Here is a 23,639-nt window from a genome sequence, read left to right on the forward strand (position 1 = left end):
GTCACCCCTGAGTCTCCTCCAGGCTAAGCAACCCCAGCTCCCTCATACACAGTCTGAACCTGGTAAGTTGTAACTTTGCTCACTCATTGCATACCTGGGGCTGTGCAAGTCACCCACAGCTGGCTTGTACAAATGTGATCCTCTAAGTGAAGTTATTCCTGTTTTCCCTTTTGTTACTCATTGGGTAAGTGAGGATTAATGGAGAAAAAAACAATAAGCAGATTGGCTGCAGAATAAGCAAGGCCTAGCTAGCTGGCTTACACCCTCAGAGATTTAGATTAACCAGCTGTTACAAACTAAATGACTCTCAGGCAAGTTCTGTCCTCTTAGGGCTATGTTTGCATGGATGGTTTTGTGCAGTGTGAGAGTTTGGGGGGAATTATTGGTGGAGGAAAGCTAGAATACATCTTTCTGTACACTCCTGTTCTCAGTGTTGGTTGCTGCTTTGGCTTTCCATTGCCTGAAGCTGCAAGAAAGTTCAATTTGTTCAGCAAGGCTGTCAGACAGAAAGGGAGATGTTTTCATCTGTGTGTATCTGTGCAGTGTTCTAGCAGACAGTTGAAAAACTTCAGATTTTGTACTTCCCTTCCTTTTACTAAGTTGTTCTAAGTGGTGAGAGGCAGTGATCAGAGGAAATGAATCTGAAGAATGCTGAGATGTCCTTCAGGCTTGAGAAGAGGGCCAGCGACAACTGCATGAGGTTCAACAAGTCACAGTGCAAGTCACTGCAGCTGGGTCAGGCCAGTCCCAGGCACAAATCCAGGCTGGGTGCAGTGAGTTAAGAGTAGCCCCAAAGAAAGAGACTTGGGGATGTTGGTTGCTGAGCAGCTCCCCAGGAGCCAGCAGTGCCCTCATGCAGCCCGGCAGGCAGCTGTGTGCTGGGCTGCAGCCAGAGGAGTGTGGGCAGCAGGGTGAGAGAGGGGATTCTGCCCCTTGACTCTGCTCTGCTGAGACCCCATCCCAAATACTGCCTCCAGTTCTGATGTCCCCAGCATGAGAAGGACACAGAGATGCTGGAGTGAGTCTACAGGAGGCCACAGAGATGATCCAAGGGCTGGAGAATCTCTGCTGTGAGGATAGGCTGAGGGAGCTGGGCATGTTCAGCCTGGGGAAGAGAAGACTCTGGGAGAACCTTAGAGCTGCCTTCCAATACCTGAAGGGATCCTACAGGAAGGCTGCAGAGGGGCTTTTCATCAGGGTGTCTAGAGGCAGGACAAGGGGGAATGGTTTGAAGCTGAGGATTAGACTGGATCTGAGGAAGAAGTTTTTCAGTATGAGGCTTGGTGAGACTCCAGAACAGGCTGCCCAGGGAGGCTGTGGCTGTCTCCTCCCTGGGGATGCTGAAGGCCAGGTTGGATGAGGCCTTGAGCAGCTGAGTCCAGTTGAGAGGTGTCCCTGACCATGGCAGGGAGTCTGAGGTCCCTTCTATCCTAAGCTATTCTCATGATTCTGTGTAGCACACCTGCTAAGCCCTGGCCTGTTTCCTGGACACAGGGCTTGTTTTGTCTTCTGTGCAAGGGCCTAGCATGAAAACAGTAATAATAGCTTATTCTTTCTTTTAAAAAAGGAGGAAAAAAGGAAGAATTGTTGAGAGAGCAGCTTGGAAGCCTGTTATCTCCCCAGCATTGCAGTTCTGAGGAGCTTGGTAGTATCAAGAGTTCATGTGACTTCTAATTGGTAACACAGATTTATTCTCCCCAGGGTTTGTCCTGCTTTGTTTCCAAGAATCTAAAGTTGGGATGCAGGCATTAATTCCTGTTAGGGTTAGCTTTATGACCCTCTGTGGCCTTACAATAATAATTCATACCTGTTGGTCTCCAGGGGGGAGCTTGGAGGCAACACTCAGGTAAGAATGGCTACTTGTCCTAGCTATTCTTTTGAGTTGACTCTTAGCTGCCTGCATCTTCCTTACTTTTCCTCATGCCTTCCCCCAATGTTTCTGAGATGCTTGAGGTCATGGAAAGAGCCAAAGAGCAGCAAGGTGAGAGCACAGGCTCAGTGCACTTGTATCTAAGAAGCAGTGAGTGCAACCCATGTGTTCTGGTTTGGATCAATGCAGGCAGACAGTTCTTACAAGAGTAGCTTATGAGATGGAAAAATCCTCTTGTTAAGGTCAGCAGATACTACACCTATACAGAACACATCTTCTTACAACTTCCTCCATTTGCCTTCAGATGCAGCTCCCCCCTGGATTTTTCCACACATCAGTATTTTGCCTGTCTAAACATGGGTGAAAGCTGCATCACTTTCACTGCCATTCATTGTCCAGGCAGGGCCTCTCCTGCCCAGTGGCCTCTGATGTAAAGATCAGAGATTTCCTCTTATGCTTTGATATTTAAGTTCTACAGCTTCAGCTCCATGCATTGATGCTGATCCTAACCCTGGCAAAACTTGGCACTCTTGCAGGTGAAAGAGAAGGGCAGAAGTTGCCAACAGTGCCTTTGCCACCTTCAGATCCTGTTGGATGCTTACTGTAAGGCACAAAGTTCATTTAACTCACAACTTGTTCTAAGAAGCTTAAATACACATTATTAAAACCCCTGGAAATAGGCAGAGGCCTGGGAAGTGCAGTGTGCATCAAAGCAGAGGGGGAAGGAATGCTGGAGCTCCTGCCTGCAGCACTGCCTGGGTTTGGAGGCAGTAGGTCATGTGGATCTGTGGTTAATGTGGCAGCAGGTGAGGTCGGTTTAGTTCCTTCTCAGTGGCATATTGCACACTAAAGCAGAGGTGCTCTGTGGCCTGTGATTCACAGTGGGTTTCCAGACTTTCTCCTGATCAGTGAAACAGCATGAGGTTTGACAAGTCTGAACAGAGTGGCTGGAGGGCAGCCAGGCAGAAAGGGACCTGGGGGTACTGGTTGACAGTAGGCTCAACATGTGCCAGCAGTGTGCCCAGGTGGCCAAGAAGGCCAAGGGCATCCTGGCCTGCATCAGAAATAGTGTGGCCAGCAGGAGCAGGGAGGTCATTCTGCCCTGTACTCAGTACTGGTTAGGCCACACCTTGAGTCCTGTGTCCAGTTCTGGGCTCCTCCATTCAAGAAAGATGTTGAGCTGCTGGAAGGTGTCCAGAGAAGGGCAACAAAGCTGGGGAGGGGTCTGGAGCACAGCCCTGTGAGGAGAGGCTGAGGGAGCTGGGGTTGTTTAGCCTGGAGAAGAGGAGGCTCAGGGGAGACCTTCTTGCTCTCTACAACTCCCTGAAGGGAGGCTGTAGCCAGGTGGGGGTTGGTCTCTTCTTCCAGGCAAGCAGCATCAGAACACGAGGACACAGTCTCAAGCTGTGCCAGGGGAGGTTTGGGCTGGATGTGAGGAAGAAATTCTTCACAAAGAAACTGGCCATTGGGATGTGCTGCCCAGGGGGGTGGTGGAGTCACCATCCCTGAAGGTGTTTAGGAAGAGCCTGGCTGAGGCCCTTGGTGCCATGGGTTAGTTGATTAGATGGTGCTGGGTGACAGGTTGGACTGGATGATCTCCAGCCTGGTTCATTCTGGGATTCTGTGATTACATGAAGGTAATTTGTATAAAGGAATTTGGCTTAGGTTTGATTTGTGCTTCTGCAATTGAGCCTTATTACAGGTGATGCAGGACAATGAATTTCCAGCTGCTGTTTGGCTGTAGCATGACCTGTGCCTTATAAATAGAAAGTTGCCTCATGCAGTTTGCAAAGTAAAAGAAAATCAGTAGCAGCTCTACAGAACATAATCTCTGCAAGCTACTGAGATAGATTGCTGACAGGCCTCTCAGGGCCCTTCCAGCCTAGGCCATTCTATGAGTCTATGATATGCTAAACCAAAACCTGTCCTAATCTGGCAGCATATGGAGCAAGAACTGCTTTCAATAAGCAGCATGGGATGGGGGGGTGGGTGTGATTTGAAAGAAGGACACAATTAGATGCTCTAAAGACAATAAGCACAAATTTAAGGCATGAAAAAATATTAGCCCTGCCTTGTAGCTCTCTGTGTGACTATGACTAATATTTACCATTACAGGCAGTATTGAGCTGGTACTTAAAAGTGACCAAAAATAAATGATTCTTCTTGCCATGCCTACAGGGAGAATATTTTAGAGGTGAGCAGGAAGAGAAAATTTACTGCCATTGTCATACTTTCATAATGAAGTTAGCACCACCTGGCTTATGCAATGCATTCTGTGGAGTCCACAACTTGTATCAACCCTTTCCCTGAACTGCTCAGAGTCACAGAACTGTCAGGGTTGGAAGGGACCTCAAGGCTCAGCCAGTTCCAACCCCCTGCCGTGGGCAGGGACACCTCACACTACAGCAGGTTGCTCACAGCCACATCCAGCCTGGCTGCAAACACCTCCAGGGATGAGGCTGCCACCACCTCCCGGGGCAGCCTGTGCCAGGCTCTCACCACCCTCATGGGGAACAACTTCTTCCTAATGTCTAACCTAAATCTCCCCTCCTCCAGCTTGGATCCATTCCCCCCAGTCCTATCACTCCCTGACACCCTCAAAAGTCCCTCCCCATATTTCTTGCATGCTCCTTCAATACTGGAAGGCCACAATTAGGTCTCCTCGGAGCCTTCTCCTCTCAAGACTGAACAACCCCAACTCCCTTGGTCTGTCCTCATAACAGAGCAGCTCCAGCCCTCTGCTCATCCTCGTGGCCCTCCTCTGGACATATTCCAGCACATCCAGATCTTTCTTGTAGGGGCTCCAGAACTGGATGCAGTACTCAAGGTACTTTCCTTGCTCACATTCCTTGGAAATCACTGTGAGAAGAAGGAAAGTTGCCAAGAATTCACCAGAAAACACTGAGAACTTCAGTATCTCTATTTATGCCATCAAGGGAGGGGCTTTCCTCTGACTAGAATGATGGCTGCCAACTGAATGCAGCTTCCAGTTTCAGAGGGACAGCCTTTTCAGGGATTTGGACAGAAGATTTGGATGGAAAATTAAAAGGTAAAGAAAAATGACTGCATGATATACACTCTGAATTATCCCATGGATCTCAAGCTGCCTCCCAGCACCAGGAGTTACAGTGCTGCTGTATTTGTCATGTGGTTAGTTAAACCCTGTAACCCTTGGACAGAACTCGATTTATGAGGATGAAAATACAGCCAGGGTGCAACTATCATAGTATAGCATCATAATATAGTATCAGTCAGGGTTGGAAGGGACCACAAGGATCATCTAGTTCCAACCCCCCTGCCATGGGCAGGGACACCCCACACTAGATCAGGCTGCCCAGAGCCTCATCCAGCCTGGGCTTAAACACCTCCAGGGCTGGGGCCCCAACCACCTCCCTGGACAACCCATTCCAGGGCTTCACCACTCTCATGGGGAAGAACTTCCTCCTCCCCTCCAGCCTGAACTAGTGTTGAATTGTTTTGTTTGCAGAACATTGTTGCAGTTGTCATTGCTCCATGGAACAGAGCTGCTCTCTCAGCTCTCTCTGGCTGGAGAGCTATCAGTTAGAGTTTGATAAGGCTGCTTGAGCTTAGCTTTCACACTTCCTAAAAGCAGGCGTGCGAGCTTGGCTGGGAGCAGTTGCCAGGCCCTGTAAATCCCTCTGGTGGAGGACAAGCACAGATGTAGGCTGGGTCTTCAAACTCTCCCACTGAACTCCAAGGACATTGTGTTTGCTTCAGCAGAGACTTGGGCCCTCCACTCCTCTCTGTCCACCTCAGCCATCTTCTGAGGTTGCTATTCCCATCCTAATGTCTGAAATGACTTCAGGTTCTGTCTGCAGCCTTGCCTCTTTCTTTAGCCAAGCAGCTCAGCATTCCTGCCCTGTGCTGTGCCACGAGGTGCAAAGTCTGAAGGTTTGGGGTTATATAAAGCTGGGTTATTTATGCCATTTCTCACTAGCCCTCAGGCTGTTTACCTGAACTCGTCTTTGATCTCTCTCCATCAGGGCCTCACAAGTTTCTGGCTTGACTCACACATTTTCTCATGCACTGCCTTTGCTTTTTGCTTTAAGAACAATCATCTTTTTTCTTCCATACAAGTGATCTGTCCTTCTATTGTGGCTCCTGCAGTCTAATTGTTACTTGTTCCCTTTTCACCACTTTTATTTAGAGTAATTGCATTATTACAGCCTGCCTGAAGCATATGATTCAATTTCTTTCCCTGTACCTTTGTGTGAGCACAGAGAGAAAAAGTCCCTTGCAATTTGTACTAAGAACCTTTAAAGCAGTTATAGACTGTGAGTGAAGTGCTTTTGCTTTTATTCTGTTGGATTTTAACACAGTTTATGCATGTTTTTATTGCCTTTGAGATCTGACTACGTGTTGGACCTGCTTGAGGGAGCCTTGCATAAAATTCAGTAGTGCAAGATGCTGTTGCCATTTTCTTGTTGGAGAAATAAACCAGAGGTGAACATTTCATGCATTGAAAAGAAGGTGGGGATGAATTATTTTTCCTCCCAAGCAAATGATCTTCAGTTGTCAGATTAAAAAGCTCCAGTCAGAATATCACATGGATCATCTGTTTGCTGTTATTCCCAGCTGCCTTTCACATCCACCCTGGCAGCATTTCTCATGGTGGATTCTATAAACTGCATGTTTGGAAGTCATTTAAAGCAAAGATTGATTGATTGATTGATTGATTTTAGGGTAGGGTTTTTCAGAAGTATCCAGGCACTGGACTCTTTCCAGCCTTTCTGAAATCAGAGTTTTACTGCTGATGTCAACAGAGCAAAAATGTGGCCAGTGCCAAAGAGTTTGAAGATCCCACTGCTGGTTACTAAGAATCAAAAGCATTGGCATTCGTTCATCTCTTCAAGTGGCAGAGCAGGTTTGGTGCAGCCAGATGATTTGGTCTGGCCATGCTGAAACTGTTGACAATGTAATTCCACTCTTATGTCATGAAGCCAAGAGGGAAAACTGATTTATTCCCCTGTAGGCACTGAGGGAAATAGCAAACATGCACACAGAGTTGTAGACTCCCTTTCAAGAAGGCTTGGTTCAAGCCCCGTGCATCATCAAATGCATCACCAAGTGTAAGTAGTCCTGCAAATATGAATGGGTTTAGTGGGCAGCAGCTTGATGTCATAGCATCATAGAATTGTCAGGGTTGGAAGGGACCTTGAGGATCATCCAGTTCCAACTAGGGGGAGGGAGACCTTCCACTAGATCAGGTTGCCCAGAACCACATCCAGCCTGGCCTGAATGACTTCCACTGCTCACCTCCCTTTAGGCTCATTTGTAGATTTGCAGCTCCTGGGAGAGAAGAGAACACTAATTCCTGAGTGAGGGAGCTGTACCCTTCTCTTGTCCTGCAAATGTCTGAGAGCATCACTGCCCAGGTACACAAACTGCAGGGGGGCCCCATCCACTTCCATGACCCTCCTCACTCCCTGGCTTCTTCCTCAAGACATAATGCCCCACAGAATTTGGCTCTGCTTTTTGATGGGCCCCCCATCCTTGTCCTGATTAGCCTTGGCTAGCCAACCATCCCTGGTGTTAGTGGGCAGCAGCTTGATTTGAGGAAGCTGGTTTTGTTACTCATGGTGATGTTCTTTCAAGAACCTATGTTAGACCCTGCAATAATAACTCCCTGCTTGAATTTTGTTTCCTAAAGTACAGCAGTAGAGAGTAGAGTCACTATTTATGTCCCACACCCAGCCTGTAGCACTCTGCAGGGCCAACCTCTAAATCAAAACAGTCATTGAGGTAAAGAGCCAGGGAGTGAGGAGGGTCATGGACGTGGATGGGGCCCCCCTACAGTTTGTGTACCTGTGAAAGGAGGCTCTCAGACATTTGCAGGACAAGAGAAGGGTACAGCTCCCTCACTCAGGAATTAGCTTTCTGTTCTCTCCTGGGAGCTGCAAATCCACAAATGAGCCTAAAGGGATGTGAGCAGTGCAGTGTAGAAAAGTCCACTGCAATTGATGTAGAACCAGTCCTTCTGGTGGCAGCAGAGAGGAAGGAGGTAAATAAGCTGCAGGGAACAGCATAAAATTGCATTTAGACTTCTTGCAGCATGCAAATTAACCTGCTTGAACCTCATTTGGTGGGGGACTTTGTGCCCTTGAGTCTGGATATTCCCCATTAGGGCGGTGAGAGACTGGCACAGGTTGCCCAGGGAGGTGGTGGAAGCCTCATCCCTGGAGGTTTTGAAGGCCAGGCTGGATGTGGCTCTGGGCAACCTGATCTAGTGGAAAGTCTCCTTGCCCAAGGCCGGGGGGTTGGAACTGGCTGATCCTTGAGGTCCCTTCCAACCCTGACAATTCTGTGTGATTCTGTGACTTGGTTCTCTATTGTGTTGGACATCCAGCAGCAGGGGAGGATACAGAGCATGAATGATTTTACAGCAACAATAATTTAGATCTTCTGCAGCTGTTATAAATAGCTGGAACTGGAGCAAATGTGTCACCTTATAATCATACTCCTATAAATAACTGCTTTTGCTGGGCTGAGAAATGAGCTCCTTCTTGTGTTATCCATTACCTCATCGTACCACAGCCAAACACCTTGGCTACCTAAAGACAAAAGGTTCATTTCATTTAAAGATATTCTTCTGCCCCCTTTATTCTGGGCATCCTAATTGCTAGATTCTCTGGATACAGTAACAGAGCTGCTTCTTACACCGTGATAGCTTAGAGCAGGCTTGCTCTGATTCACAGCAATGTGCAAGAAGCTTCCCCTAAGTCCCAGAAGTGATGGAGTTGTAGTAGTGAAGTGGCATAGATAGGTTTTTGAAACCTAATGAGTTGTAACTAAAAGGCTTCTTAGAACAGAATAGAATAGAATAGAATAGAATAGAATAGAATAGAATAGAATAGAATAGAATAGAATAGAATAGAATAGAATAGAATAGAATTAACCAGGTTGGAAAAGACCTTTGAGATCATCGAGTCCAACCTATCACCCAACACCATCTAATCAACTAAACCATGGCACCAAGTGCTTTATCCAGTCTCTTTTTAAACACCTCCAGGGATGGTGACTCCACCACCTCCCTGGGCAGCACATTCCAATGGCCAATCACTCTCTCTATGAAGAATTTCTTCCTAACATCCAGCTTAAACCTCCCTTGGCACAGCTTGAGACTGTGTCCTCCCAGGTTGCCTGGGAGAAGAGACCAACCCCCACCTGGCTACAACCTCCCTTCAGGGAGTTGGAGAGAGCAAGAAGGTCTCCCCTGAGCCTCCTCTTCTCCAGGCTAAGCAACCCCAGCTCCCTCAGCCTCTCCTCACAGGGCTGTGCTCCAGACCCCTCCCCAGCCTTGTTGCCCTTATTGGTCTGGCAAAATTCCGATGGCTGTATCAAAAATAACAGCCAGCCACATTTGCTGTTAGAATGCCTAGGTTTAGAACAACAATCTCACTGAGCACTGCCCTGGATGAAAGATGTCTGAGCCACACTTGTGCTCCTGCTGACGGATTTTTTCCGGCTCAGCAGCTCTGCTGGCTGCACACAAACTCAGAGTGCCAGAGACCCCTCTCAAGAAGCACTCCAGGTCAGTTAAGCTGCCTACACTTCTTGCATCTTCCCCACCTTCCTAATTTGAGTTGGCAGCACTTGTGAAGGGTGTCAGGTTGTCAGCACTACAGAACTGTTCCTTTTGTTCCCAGGGCTAGTACAGCGTGAGCTTTCTCGTCCAGCGGCACAGGACAACCCAGATGAGTTGCAATCCCTCATCTAAAGCAAGAGCACCAAAGGATTTCATGACTCAGCACTAGACCTAGCAGAGGAGCTGCTGCTGAAGCCTATGCTCATGCTGATAATCTCTCAATTTGGTTTTTCCCTAGGGGGACAGTGAGCAGTAATAAAATCCCTCCCATCACGCAGCAAAGATCAATACACAGTGTGCACTTGGCTTGGTTCTGTGGAGCTAACTCCTGACCTTGTGCCCCTGGGAGGAGGTGCTAACACCATGCCTGTCCTCCTGCACTCCTATGCCTCTTTGGGAATCCAACAAGCTAATTTCTATGTTTATTCAGAATGTGTACAGTGCTGTATCCCACAGTACCTCTGGGGTCCCTGATTCACCTGCTGGAGAGCAATTCATCTGTACTTGAATCACCTTCACATTAATGATGGAATCCTTAAGGTCAGAGTGGCCAAAGAGGCTCTTGCCTCTCACAGCAAGCAGAAATCACTAAATCCATTATCAAGGTTTCTTTGTCTTGCTTACCTAGGGACATTTCAGTCCTACAAATTATCACATTGCAGACCCTTGCCACCCTTGCAGTTCAACAAAATGCTTTATTCTAGGAGTGAAAGCCTTGCCCAACATCTTCCTTCTTCTCAAGAAGCTCTGTCCCACAGGTACCCCAAACAGCTACACAGCTGCAAGGCCAGGAAGCATGAGAAGTGGGTGTTTAGTGGCTGGCAGGATGGTCTCAGCACACTGGACGTGCTGTTCTATCGAGGCTCTTGAAAGCTCCTGACTGTAGTGCTAAATGCAGTCAGCATGGTTGAAAAACACATTGAGCACCAGTTTGAAGAGGGAGCAGTTCTGGCAACCACTGATGAGATAATTACTCTAGTTCTGGTCTAAACCATTGCTTGTCCCAGTGAGGAAGCAGCTTTCCTGCACCTCCTGACATGAAACGAGATCTTTGTGTAGCTTGTCCTTAGCTGGCAGGTAACCTCCTGTGTGCCCCCATCTCCCTTCCCAGAGCTGTCTCTAGGGATGTCCTCCCTAGTCATGGCCTTTCAGCATGGTATTTCCCCTCCATCAACACAGAATCACAGAATTACTGAGGCTGGAGAAGACCTCTGAGATCAAGTCCAGCCTATGATCCAACACCCCCACATCAGCTAAACCATGGCACCAAGTGCCACATCCAAGCTCTTCTTAAAGACCTCCACTGATGGTGACTCCACCACCTTCCTGGGCAGTGCATCCCAGTGCCTAATCAGCCTTGCTGTCAGGAAGTGCTTCCTAATATCCAACCTAACCTTCCCCTGGTGCAGCTTCAGGCCATACCCTCTTGTCCTGTCACAAGTTGCCTGGGAGAAGAGCCTGACTCCCACCTGACTACCACTTCCTTTTAGGTACTTGTAGAGAGTCATAAGGTCCCCTCTAAGTCTCCTTTTCTCCTGGCTGAACACCCCCAGCTCCCTCAGCCTTTCCTCATACAACTTTTCCTCCAGCCCCCTCCCCAGTCTGGCTGCTCTCCTCTGGACCCACTCGAGCACCTCAATATCCTTCCCGAAGTGAGGGGCCCAGAGCAGCACACTGGTGAGGCCTCACCAGTGCTGAGCACAGGGCAGAATGACTTCCCTGCTCCTGCTGGCCACACATTCCTGATCCAGGCCAGGATGCCATTGGCCTTCTGTGCCCCCTGGGCACACTGCTGGCTCATGTTCAGCAGCTGTCAACCAGTGCCCCCAGGTCCCTCTCAGCCAGGCTGCTCTCCATCACTCATGCCCCAGTCTGTAGCACTGCATGGGGTTGTTGTGGCCAAAGTGCAGGACCTTCTCCTGCAAGGCTCCAGCAGGGAAAGGGAGCAGCAAATTTGGGTTAATTCTCTTCCCTCCAACACCTTAATGTTTCATCCTCCTGCCAGCTCTCCTTTCTGACACTCACCTTCATCCTTCCTCTTCACCTGTTGAGACAGGGGAATCCATGACCCCGCTGCTCAAGGGGCAGAACAGTTTGGAAACAAGCAGATACTTCTAAAGGCATTGGACCTGTTGCACTTTTTACAAGCTGGTTGTAAACTGTCTCACTGTTTACTGATCCAGTTGTGTATTTTTCACCCAGGCTTGCTCAACAAAGGAATGTTCCCATCTGAGCCTCTTGGCAAGGCGGAGCGAGAACCAGGGCTTGCAAAAATCCCTTCTGGCCACGCTGGAGAAATAACTTTTGCTAGGATTTGGGGACTTTGGATGAGAAGTTTCTGTGTTGTGTGTGTTCCCCAACCAGTGCTGTGTAATGAGGTCCTGATGTCTCAGCAGAAGAGTGCTCCCCAGCCCGCTGCCAGGGCGGCCTGCTCCCTGGTGCACCTGCACAAAGCTTCCTGATGAGGCTGCGCTAACCGGGAGCTGAAGGAACGTGGGGAGGATCAGCAGCAAGTCACCAGCACAGTGGCTCCACTGTATCCCCTGTTAATCTGTAACTGAGATATAAATAGGGAAAAAACCCACCCCAGCTTCTTGTTTGCAACAAGCAGTGTGTGGAGTTGAGCTTTTGAACAAGTAAGACTGACACCTCTACATGCTCATGAATGAGAAGTCTGAATGATGAGTTCTGGTTCTGTAGCACATGTGAAGGGAGGTGGTGGAGTCACCGTCCCTGGAGGCGCTCAAGAGGGCATTGGACGTGGCACTTGGTGCCATGGTTTAGTCCTGAGGTCTGTGGTGACAGGTTGGACTTGATGATCTTTGAGGTCTCTTCCAATCTTAGTGATACTGTGAGACTGTGAGTTAGAGTAGATTAGATATTTATGTTGAATGGAGAGAACTTCAGTGGTTCCCAAATGCTTGGGTTTGATTCAGGCAAACCCTGCAGCCCTGGGAGAGAAGGTCTGCAAATCCAAATCCAGGCAACCTCACCATCATTGGAGAGAATTTCAGTGGTTCCCAAACGCTTGGGTTTGATTCAGGCAAACCCTGCAGCCCTGGGAGAGAAGGTTTGCAAACCCAAATCCAGGCAATCTTACCATTCTCAGAGAGAATTTCAGTGGTTCCCAAATGCTTGGGTTTGAGTCAGGCAAACCCTGCAGCCCTGGGAGAGGAGGTCTGCAAACCCAAATCCAGGCAATCACCATTAGATCATCATTGCTTTTCAAAATGCATATAACTTGCCCTTTTTTTGCTCATAGGTAAGACCAAATGAAGAGCTTTCCCCTCTCTTAAATGTAGGAGAGAATGGTCACCATCCTGTCAAAAGTTATGGCATCTTTTTTCCAGCACTTTCTTTTGAGCACAGGTTGCAATTACCTGTCCCATGCTAACATTTAAGTTACCAGGTAAGACCCAAGCCACATTCTGCTAAATTCTGCACAAGCCTGCTGTGCTCTGGCAGGTTGCATGCTGTTGAGCTACTCACATAAAACATGCTAACAGGAAGGATCAAAGTGCTTTCCTTACCCCTGGGCAGGTCACTGCAGAATCCCATGGACCAGAAGTTTCACAGAACCATAGACTCAGAGAATAACTTAGCTTGGAAGGGACCTAGAGATCATCTACTCCAACCTCTCTGCCATGAGCAGGGACACCTCTCAACAAGATTCAGCTTGAGGCCTCATCCAGCCTGACCTTCAACACCCCCAGGCAGGAGGCAGCCACAACCTTCCTGGGCAGCCTGTGCCAGTGTCTCACCACCCTCATACTGAAAAATGTCTTCCTCACCTCCAGTCTAACCCTGCTCTCCCTCAGCTTCAAACCGTTCCCCCTTGTCCTGTCTCCAGACACCCTGATGAAAAGTCCCTCTGCAGCCCTCCTGTAGGATCCCTTCAGCTACTGGAAGGCAGCTCTAAGGTCCTCCTGGAGTCTTCTCTCCAGGCTGAACACCCCCAGCTCCCTCAGACTGCCCCCACAGCAGAGGTGCTCCAGCCCTTGGATCATCTTTGTGTCCCTCCTCTGGACTCACTCCAGCAGCTCTGTGTCCTTCTCATGCTGGGAACACCATAACTGGAGGCAGGACTGGAGGTGGGGTCTCGGCAGAGCAGAGTCAAGGGGCAGAATCCCCTCTCTTGCCCTGCTGCCCTCACTCCTCTTGCTGCAGCCCAGCACACAGCTGCCTGCTGGGCTGCATGAGGGCACTGCTGGCTCATGCTGAGCTTCTCAGCAATCAACATCCCCAAGTCTCTGTCTTCAGAGCTACTCTTAACTCACTCTGCACCCAGCCTGGATTTGTGCCTGGGATTGGCCTGATCCAGATAATTTGGCCACAGTGACTGAATCCCTGTGGCCAACTGCTGCTCTTCACACTCCTTCCATACCATGGATCTTCATCAGATGTTACAGGTGACAGACCAGCACCTGGAGGGGTAATGGGTGCCCATGGCTCCCTTCATTTAGCCATCCATATGATCAAGATGTGTATTCCTAGGAAGACTGGATTGCTCCTGGAGGTTTCTCAGACATTCTATACACTTCTGGCTGAATGGTTATCAAGAGATCAGAGCAAAGTAAAAGCCAGGATGGGCCCAGCTGACCGAGGACACAGCTCTGTTAGCAGCTTGTGTGCTGTGCAATGCTCTTTTCTTTGGTTCCCTGAATGAAAGCATAAATAAAAGTATGCAGAAGAGGCTGGGACATTGTCTTGTCACAGCAAAATCCTACACCTAGGAGCCTTTTCAAAGCCACTGCCTGCAAACTGCTTTTTACCCCTTTGCAGTATCTTCAAACCAGATAAGCTCTCACTGAGGAGCTTCCATACAGCCTCCTGCTGCTGCTCTCCAAAGAGACAAACAACAGAGCACTGGGGCAGTGTCACTGTGAACAGACCCTATCACTGGGTGACTTGAAGAGCTTTCCTGACTAAAGATGTTTTGCTGCCTCGAGTCCAGACCTGTGATAATGCAGCCCCCTCTCACAGCCACTCTTCTGGTGATACCTGAGTGCTTTTGGAGTCTTGAATCTATTTCTGTTCTCTGTGATGGAGAGAGGCTGCAACAACTTTTACCCAGTCATACAGAAGAGCTCTGTCAGGGAGTGACTCAGAGTAGCCTCTCAGAAATCACAGGCTGCCTCACCAAGACATTCCTCACCTTGCTTATGTTTTACTGATGGGGTGGACACATTTTTGCCTTCTCCTCCATCTCCTTCCCCCCTCCTCTCTCTCCCCCCTCCCCCCCCCCCCCCTTTGCTCCACTTACATTTCCAGGTGTCTTGGTCCATCACACTTCCTTTGACAATGTGTAGACTTAAAATCACAGCTGGAGCTGAATTCCCATCCAGTTTCAGCTTGCTTGTTGCTGGTACTGAAGTATCACCTGATGCACATTGCACAGATTTCGTTGCTGTCCTTGCACAGGAGCTGAAGGGACACAACAGAACTTGCTGTTAGCAGAATGCTGTTCCAACACTCCCCAAGAGCCAGCCTCTGAACCAGGCTGCAGCTCCACCCTGGCAGAAGTTATTCTTCTGTGGGGGTCCTACAAAGGAGTCACACTGTGACATGGGCCACAAGGGTGACCAGAGGGCTGGAGCTCCTCTCCTGTGAGGACAGACTGAGAGTTGGGATTGTTCAGTGTGGAGAGGACAAGGCTCCAAGAAGACCTAATTGTGGCCTTCCAGTATCTGAAGGGGGCTCCAAGAAAGCTGGGGAGGGACTTTTTATGGTGTCAGGTAGTGATAGGACTAGGGGGGGAATGCATCCAAGCTAGAGAAGGGGAGATTTATACTGGATGTCAGGAAGAAGTTGTTCCCCATGAGGGTGGTGAGAGCCTGGCACAGGTTGCCCAGGGAGGTGGTGCAAGCCTCATGTCTGGAAGCTTTTAAGGCCAGGCTGGATGTGGCTGTGAGCAACCTGCTGTAGTGTGGGGTGTCCCTGCCCATGGCAGAGGGGTTGGAACTGGATGATCCTTAAGGTCCTTTCCAACCCTGACCATTCTGTGATTCTATGATCTTGAGGTCAGCACTGCTGCAGTCTCAGAACATCCAGCTCTGGATTAATGATGGCTTCACAAACCTTTCATCTGGCATACACATCACTGCTGCAAGAATGGCTTCAGAGTGGTACTAGCAGTGAGGAGATGGCCCTAAATGTGACATAGCATCTGTGCTGCATGCCTCAATGCTGGCACCAGCTCCCACTGGTGAGAGTCCTGGGGTTCTTTTAAGGAGGTTCATGAAAGAAGGGAGACTCCAGCATTGCAACTGAGTTTCAGAGTAACTTCTATCAGGTTATTAGAGCTGAGATCTCATCAACATCTGTAAATATCTAAGGGGTGGGAGTCAAGATAGCACAAGGAATAATGGGTACAAGCTGGAACACAGGAGGTGCCCCCTCAACACAGGAGGAGAAACTTCTTTACTGTGAGGGTGATGCAGCCCTGGAGCAGGCTGCCCAGAGAGGCTGTGGAGTCTCCTTCTCTGGAGACTTTCCAAACTCACTTGGATGTGTTCCTGTGTGACCTGCCCTGGGTGATCCTGCTTGGGCAGGGGGGTTGGACTGGATGCTCTCTGGATGTCCCTTCCAATCCCTACCATTCTGTGATTCCCAGGCAATTTTGCAGTCTCCCTGCATAGAAAGAGACACAAAACCCCTCAGAAGTGCTGCAAACCTTTCTTTCCATCCTAACAAAGGTAGGACTTCCTCCAAAAGTGCTCTCAGTGAGCTCTAAAATGAGCAAAGTTCAGAGTAGAAGCAGTGATGAAGTTGGGGGATGCCTCAACCTTGGAAGCATTCAAGGCCAGGTTGGACAGGGCTTTGAGCAACCTGATCCAGCTGATGGTGCCTGAGCTGATGGCAGGGACACTGGACTAGCTGATCTCTGACGATGACCTCTGGAGGTGCCTTCCCACCCCTACCATTCCATGATTCTGTGATTCATAGCTCTCTTATGGGATGTGTGGGTGTAATGGAAGTGTTTCTCCAAGCCCCAGCTCTGTTCTGCTGCATTATCTATGGATACAGACTGGCTTGCTAGTCTTCAGACTAGCCTGAGAGAGACGTAGGAGGGCACCTCAGTTCACAAGACAAGACTGCTTTCCTCTCTAACACTGCCAGTGTGGCTGCTGAGTTAGTGGGGAAAGGCTGTTCTCAGAGCAGGCTCTCCTGCCAGGGCACTCTCAGGAGTGCCAGCAGGGCAGTCACTGGGTGTTCTGCATTCATGGAGGAAGCAAAATGGAGAGAAAAGCCTCCAAGCCTTTAAGCAAGAGCCTGTCTTTAAGGAGACAGTGGGAGAGGGGAGAGATAGGTACCAAGCACTTTAATCTCTGACATCTGCCCTGGGGGTAGTTGGAGTTTTCTTGTCTTTGAGAAGTAATTCTGGTGCACATCCTGGTGAAATCCAGCTGCCCTCAGTTTGAAAGTCTTTTCTTGAGTAGTTCAGAGATGGGAAAGAGAAGGGCAAATCCAGCTCAGAGCTCTGGCTGGCTCATGGCCAGCCCTGAGACACAGCCCCAGCTCACAGACCACTACTGCAGCTTGCCTTGCTTGTGTCCTTTCTGGGAACTGGCCTTGCCTGAGCTCAAGGAAAGGTCAGTATGAAAGTGGCAAAGCTCAAGAAAGGTTCTCCTGCAGATTCCCTTTCCTGAGCCAAGAGGAGCTTGGACAGAAGAGCCCCATGAAGAAGGGGGGATCCATGCAGCCAGTGTGGTGCCTGAGTTACTAATAGCATCTTTGCACTGATAAGCAGGAAAAAATGCAAAGGGCTTTGAATTTCTTTGTTGTGCCTTACTTCCTTCTTGGCTTACTTGCACTCCATTGCCTCAGTCTGGGCAGTGAAAGGCATCTCTCCTTTCTCATTCATGCTCTCAGTGGCAGTCTCCTCAGACATCCATCTTCAAAGTGCAGGATTTATTTCATTTAGAAAGAAGAGCTTTTAAATGAAATGGGAATGATACCTCATTTCATTTTGCTTCAGGTTTAATTTGTGGACAAAGCTGGACTAAATAATACCTTTTAGACAATGAAGCCCTTGCAAATAGCTCTTTACAGCACAGAATCACAGAATGCTCTGGGTTGGAAGGGACCTCCAAAGCTCATCCAGTCCAACCCCCTCTGCACTCAGCAGGGACATCCTCAACTGGATCAGGTTGCCCAGAGCCCTGTCCAGCCTCACCTTGAATATCTCCAGGGATGGGGCCCCAACCACCTCCTGGGCAACCTGTTCCAGTGTTCCACCACCCTCCTGGTGCAGAACTTGTTCCTAACATCCAATCTAAATCTGCTCTGCTCTAGTTTGAGTCCATTGCCCCTGGTCCTGTCCCTGCAGGCCTTTGCAAACAGTCTCTCTGCAGCCTTCTTGTAGCCCCTTCAGGTCCTGGCAGGCTGCTATTAGCTCTCCCTGGAGCCTTCTCTTCTCCAGGCTGAACACTCCCAGCTCCCTCAGCCTGTCCTTGTAGCAGAGCTGCTCCAACCCCCTGATCATTTGTGTGGCCCTCCTCTGAAGCTGCTCCATCAGGTCCATGTCCTTCCTGTGCTGAGGACTCCAGAGCTGGACGCAGCACTCCAGGTGAGGTCTCAGCAGAGCAGAGGGGAGTGGCAGAGTTGTGTCCTGCTCCCCAGGGGCTCAGCAGTGTGGCAGCCAACAGATAGACAAATCTACAGCCACTTTCCCTCCAGTTAAATAAACTTTGCAGGCAAATGCTCCATTAGCTCCTGACCATCAATCCTAAGGTAATAATGGGGCTGTTTAAAGCCAGAGAGGCTTCCCCCTCCGTTCTATTAAAATATTTACATTGTAAGAACTCAGTAGCTTTTTTCTTTTGAAACCCCCCTCCCTCCCTGGTTTTTTTCCCCCTAAATGGAAGGCCTGTAAGTGGGTGAAAGTATTTTAAAGCAGGGTGAGACTGAAGGGAGGTGACATGTTATTGCATTGAAGGGCCTTAGAAGGTGAGGGCTGAGCAGCCATAAATCCCAGGAATGCGGATGTGACTCCCTGAGTGTGTATATGAAGTTGACAAAGTTTGACAGCTACCATCTGTGAACAATAATGTATAGAGGAGCCAGGGCTGCAGGATGCAGGGCTGGAATGCACCTATCAGGCTCCCAGGGCTATAACAATTTACTCCTCATTATCAGCGGCTGCGGTCATGATTAGCCGCAGGGCTTGGAATGGAACTTGGGAACCATGAGGACAAAGTTCCCCTTGTTAAAGCAGAGTAATTAGTTTAATACAGAGGAGGAGAACACGGGCAGGAGACCTCCTCTATTTTCCCTGCTCAGGAACACTAAACCAAGCAGCACAGTAAAAATGGATGGGCTGTGATTCCTTTCTGAACCACTCAAAACCTAAGCCAAAGGCTGCTTTGTGTGCAGGCCCTTGCTGGTCCAGAGCCCTCCACAGCTCTGCAGTCTCTGCAGAGATGGAATTGTGTGACAACCATGTTTGTGCTACATTTGGTGTTCAAGGTTGATTTCTTGTGGTCTGTACTTTTCTGTGTTCCACCAGGGCATAGCATTTTGGCCTCAGATGTGCCTTTGAGCCACAGCATCTTGTAAGTAAAATCTCTGCTCCAGGACAGGGCTCTGTTGTTTGCTCAGTGGTGCATGTCAAAACCAAACCACTGCTTCCCCACAGGTTTAACTTTTCCTCACTCTCTGGAGCCTTTCCAGCCCCATCTGGATGTGTTCCTGTGTGACCTGTGCTGGGTTCTATGGTCCTGCTCTGGCAGGGGGGCTGGACTTGATGATCTTTGGAGGTCCCTTCCAACCCCTAGCATCCTCTGATCCTGTGATCGTGATGTGCAGTGCACCTGGAGCCACAGAGAAATGCTGTGGAGTCTCATTTCAGGCAGCTCAAGCACACTGTCTGTCAAGGCTGAGAATCAGCTTATTGCCAAGAGTAAACTGGCATGGGTCACTCCTGCTTGACATTGTGTTTATACCAGCTGAGAATCTGTCCCAGAAAAGCAGGGGCTGTACCAGGTAGGAAACAAAACAATCCCAAACCATCTTCATAATGCCCTGGGCAACCTGATCTAGTTGAGGATCCTGCTCTAGTTGAGTCCCTGCTGACTGCAGAGGGGGTTGGAGTGGATGACCTTTGGAGGTCCCTTCCAACCCAGACCCTTCTGTGATTCATATCACAATCCAACAAAAAAACACACATATTCCCACAACAACAGTTATTCCCAGTCTTTTCCAGCAAGAATGTTCCTTCCTTTCAAGAACAACAGCAACCCCAGTCTATAAATAATAACCAACAGCAAACTCCAACAACAACTTTCAGCTCCAACAAACAAGGTGCCCAGATTTCTGGGAAGGGCATTTGGCTTTGCCAAACACCCAGCAGGAACAACCCACAGAAAAGGAGAAAAGGCAGGAAGTCTACTGAGCAAGAAAGATATCATCCATCCTCTTCTAACTGAAAGATAAAGGTTAAGGTTGCTTCAGACAGAATGTGTGAGCAGACAAGAAAAGGACAGTAAGCAGTTCCTGTGATAGATGGTTTAAATTTAGTTGTTCCTGCCTGGGGTGGTGGGGATGATGAGGTTGGGCAACATGACCTTGTTGGGTCCCTTTTACTGCTAATGCAAAGATGAGGTTATTCCTCAGCTGGAATGCTGCCTGCCTTTCTGTTATTTGCTTCAGAACAACATACAGCAGGGAGGTGATCACCAGAGAGCTGATAACAGCATGTGTGCATCCAGGACGAGTGACTGACACAGGCAGGAGTCTGTCACAGACACACAATCCTACAGTCACAGAATCACAGAATGGCTCAGGTTGGAAGGGACCTCAGAGCTCATCCACTCCAACCTCCCCACCATGGGCAGGGACACCTCTCAGCTAGACTCAGCTGCTCAAGGCCTCACCCAACCTGGCCTTCAACACCCCCAGGCAGGAGGCAGCCACAAGCTTACTGGGCAGCCTGGGCCAGAGTCTCAGTACCCTCATACCAAAGAACTTCCTCAGCTCCAGTCTAACCCTGCTCTGCCTCAGCTTCAAACCATTCCCCCTTGTCCTGTCTCTAGATACCCTGATGAAAAGTTCCTCTGCAGCCTTCCTGCAGGATCCCTTCAGGTATTGGAAGGCAGCTCTGAGGTCCCCCTCCAGCTCTAAGGTCCTCTTCTCCAGGCTGAACACCCCCAGCTCCCTCAACCTATCCTCACAGCAGAGCTGCTTCAGCCCTTGGATCATCTTTGTGGCCTCCTCTGGACTCATTTCAACAGCTCTGTGTCCTTCTCATGCTGGGGAGACCAGAACTGGAGGCAGGATTGGAGGTGGGGTCTCAGCAGAGCAGAGTGTTGCAGGGCATCAAGTTAACAGTGATGAACTTGGGTTGGATCTTGTGTCATTGTTGGGTGATGGCCACTGGACTGGCAAAGCATGGCCACAGCGAGCTGCTGCTTCTGCTGCTACTGATGTGTCATTTTGTGCCTTGCTTTCCTGTTCAGAGCCTGTTGGGTGCCTGCTAACTGAAATTGGTGGCTTTCACCTCACTCCTCTCCTTATGCTAGGCTCCCCTATTGCTTTGCCCTATTTGCACAGCACCTGCCACAATCTTAACAATGATTGTTTCAAAACAGAGTTAAGCAACAAGCAGGGGGTATTAACCACACCTTCTGGACATTAGTTACCAGCCTGGACTTGAGAGAGTGCCAAGACAAACAGTTGCACTGACCATTTCTGGTTGTCTTGTACCCAGCCATCCCCCAAATGCTTTGCTATTCAGACCTCACCCACAGAGACACAAGCTGCCAATATCCAATAACAAGTCCTAGTCAGGGGTCTAGAAGGGTCTTTGTGTTCTGAAACCTTTCCTCCCTGCAGATCTCTCTTAACAGGTCCCAGTCCCTTGCTAGCAGAGTTCAAATGGACATGCTGTGCAAAAGGACCCTTCTGCTGGCTGTCTGTGATGCCATTTGATGCTGTGTGCAATTAACTTTGTCCCTAGCCTGATCAGATTCCAGCTGGGAGAGTGAGGGGGGAGCTCCACTAATTAGGCATCATCATCATTTGTGTCACTGCCTGTGAGACAGAAGAGAAGCCCACACAAGACCAAGGTGGGCTGACAGAGGCTGGGGCACAAGCTGGAGACCCAGCTGTAAGCCACCCTGGGGCTCCCCATGGATGTTACAGACACAAGCTGCCCTGGAAGGCCCTTTCTACCTGCTGTGCCTTGGCTGCTACTGTTATCTGCAACGGCAAGATAAAAGCTTGTTGAGGTTTACCAAGCTATTTTGTGCCCTTTATTTCCCTGGGCAGACATTTCCAAGGGCATTAAAGGCTTCAGACTGCAGCAGCCTGTAAACCAGAGCCATTTTCTAAGCCTGCCTGTCTGATGCAGGTAATCTACTGCATTCCTTCAAAGCAGTAAAGAAAACAGCAATGAGGCTGAAATTGCCTGTAATTTTCCTCCCAGCAGTCTCTAACTGTGTTATTTTACCTCTCCCTGTTATGTGGAGGCAGCTTCAGAGGCCTTGGGATCGTATTTCTCTAGAAAATAGTCTGTCTTTATATGCTTTTAAACTTCAGCATCACATTCAAGTTGGGAGAGCAGCTACCAAACACTTGAACACTCAGTTACAGGTCTGTCTTATCTTTACCAGTGTTTGTTCCTCTCCCCATCCTAAAAGGCCAGGCCAGGAGGGGAGTGGGACTGGCCAGGAGGTCTCACCTCATTCCCTACTTTTGCTGCTTGCTCATTTCAAAATGTTGTTGTCAGGCAGGGATTTGTCTTTCAAGCTGCCCCTTCCCCCCTGCCCAGCTCCTGGCAGCCCTTTGCATTCCGGCTGCCTCGCGGTGGTTAACCGACTGACAAAGGCACTACCAGCAGTGTGCCTGACCTGAAGGGATGGGCATCTCCAAAGGCCTTGTGCCTACTTCATGCCCTGCAAGTTCAACCTCAACACCTTCCAGGCTTTGCACAGTAACTGCTTTTTTTGCCTAGTGTGGCTTTGAGATGTTGTTGGGTTGTGGAGGTTTTGTAACCTGCTTTGTTGCTCAGGGGTTGGTCTCTTCTCCCAGGCAGCCAGCAGCAGAACAAGAGGACACAGTCTCAGGTTGCACCAGGAGAGGTTTAGGCTGGAGGTTAGGAGGAAGTTCTACACAGAGAGAGTGATTGCCCATTGGAATGGGCTGCCTGGGGAGGTGGTGGAGTCACCATCACTGGAGGTGTTCAGGAGGAGACTTGACAGGGTGCTTGGTGCCATGGGTTAGTTGATTAGGTGGTGTTGGATGATAGGTTGGACACGATGCTCTTGAAGGTCTCTTCCAACCTGGTCTATTCTATTCTAATTCTATTCTATCCTATTCTATTCTATTCTATTCTAATTAAGCAGTAAGGGGTCTGCTGGAGAGGGTCCAGTGGAGGGCTGTGAGGATGATTAGGGGACTAGGAAAGGCTGAGGGACCTGGGGCTGTTTAGTCTCAAAAAGAGAAGACTGAGAGGGGGTTTAATAAATGTTTATAAACATCTGAGGGCTGGGGGTCAGGAGGGAGGGGACAGGCTCTGCTCACTTGCACCCTGGGATAGGACAAGGAGCAATGGATGTAAGCTGCAGCACAGGAGGTTCCACCTCAACACCAGGGGGAACTTCTTTACTGTAAGGGTCACAGAGCACTGGAGCAGGCTGCCCAGAGAGGCTGTGGTTGTCTCTCTCTCTCTGGAGCCTTTCAAGGCCTGTCTGGATGTGTTCCTGTGTGACCTGAGCTAGACTGTATGCTCCTGCTCTGGCAGGGGGTTGGACTGGATGGTCTGTTTGGGTCCCTTCCAAGCCCTGACATCCTGTGATGAGTTTCTGAAGATCTTTTCAAAACATGCAACACTGGTCCCACTCAGCAACTACTAACTGACAGCCTTGTCATTGTTTTTCCAGTGCTCTGTGCTTTTTCTCTGCCTCTGCATTGCCATGACACTAAGCTGTTGATCTCAGAGGACAATGGATCAGCTACCTTAATGCTGCCTGCTCTTGCAAAGCCTTTAGGCTCAGTTTTACTGGAGAGTCATCTCCCTTCCCACTGGACACAGCTTTTGAAAATGTTTTTATTCAACATCTGATACCATGCTTCATCTTTAGGCAGGGTGCACAGCATCACAGCAGGTCAGGGGTTGGAAGGGACTGATAGAGATCATCCAGTCCCACCCCGCTGCCAGAGCAG

At 49.3% G+C, this 23,639-nt stretch overlaps 1 protein-coding gene across 1 annotated transcript in view; it reads right to left on the reverse strand.

Annotated features, from left to right (window-relative positions):
• The window catches only part of USP46 (ubiquitin specific peptidase 46), a 77,237-nt gene that overhangs the window by 48,512 nt on the left and 5,086 nt on the right, over positions 1 to 23,639 (reverse strand). The window contains exon 3 of the mRNA XM_068137685.1: positions 14,740 to 14,900. The gene's annotated coding sequence lies outside the window, so the exon portion shown is untranslated. The remainder of the gene's footprint in view (positions 1 to 14,739; positions 14,901 to 23,639) is intronic.

This window comes from Melanerpes formicivorus, unplaced genomic scaffold (assembly GCF_026170545.1).
Source record: "Melanerpes formicivorus ecotype bairdi unplaced genomic scaffold, bMelFor1.0.p_v2 SCAF_4, whole genome shotgun sequence".
NCBI classification, from domain to species: domain Eukaryota; kingdom Metazoa; phylum Chordata; class Aves; order Piciformes; family Picidae; genus Melanerpes; species Melanerpes formicivorus.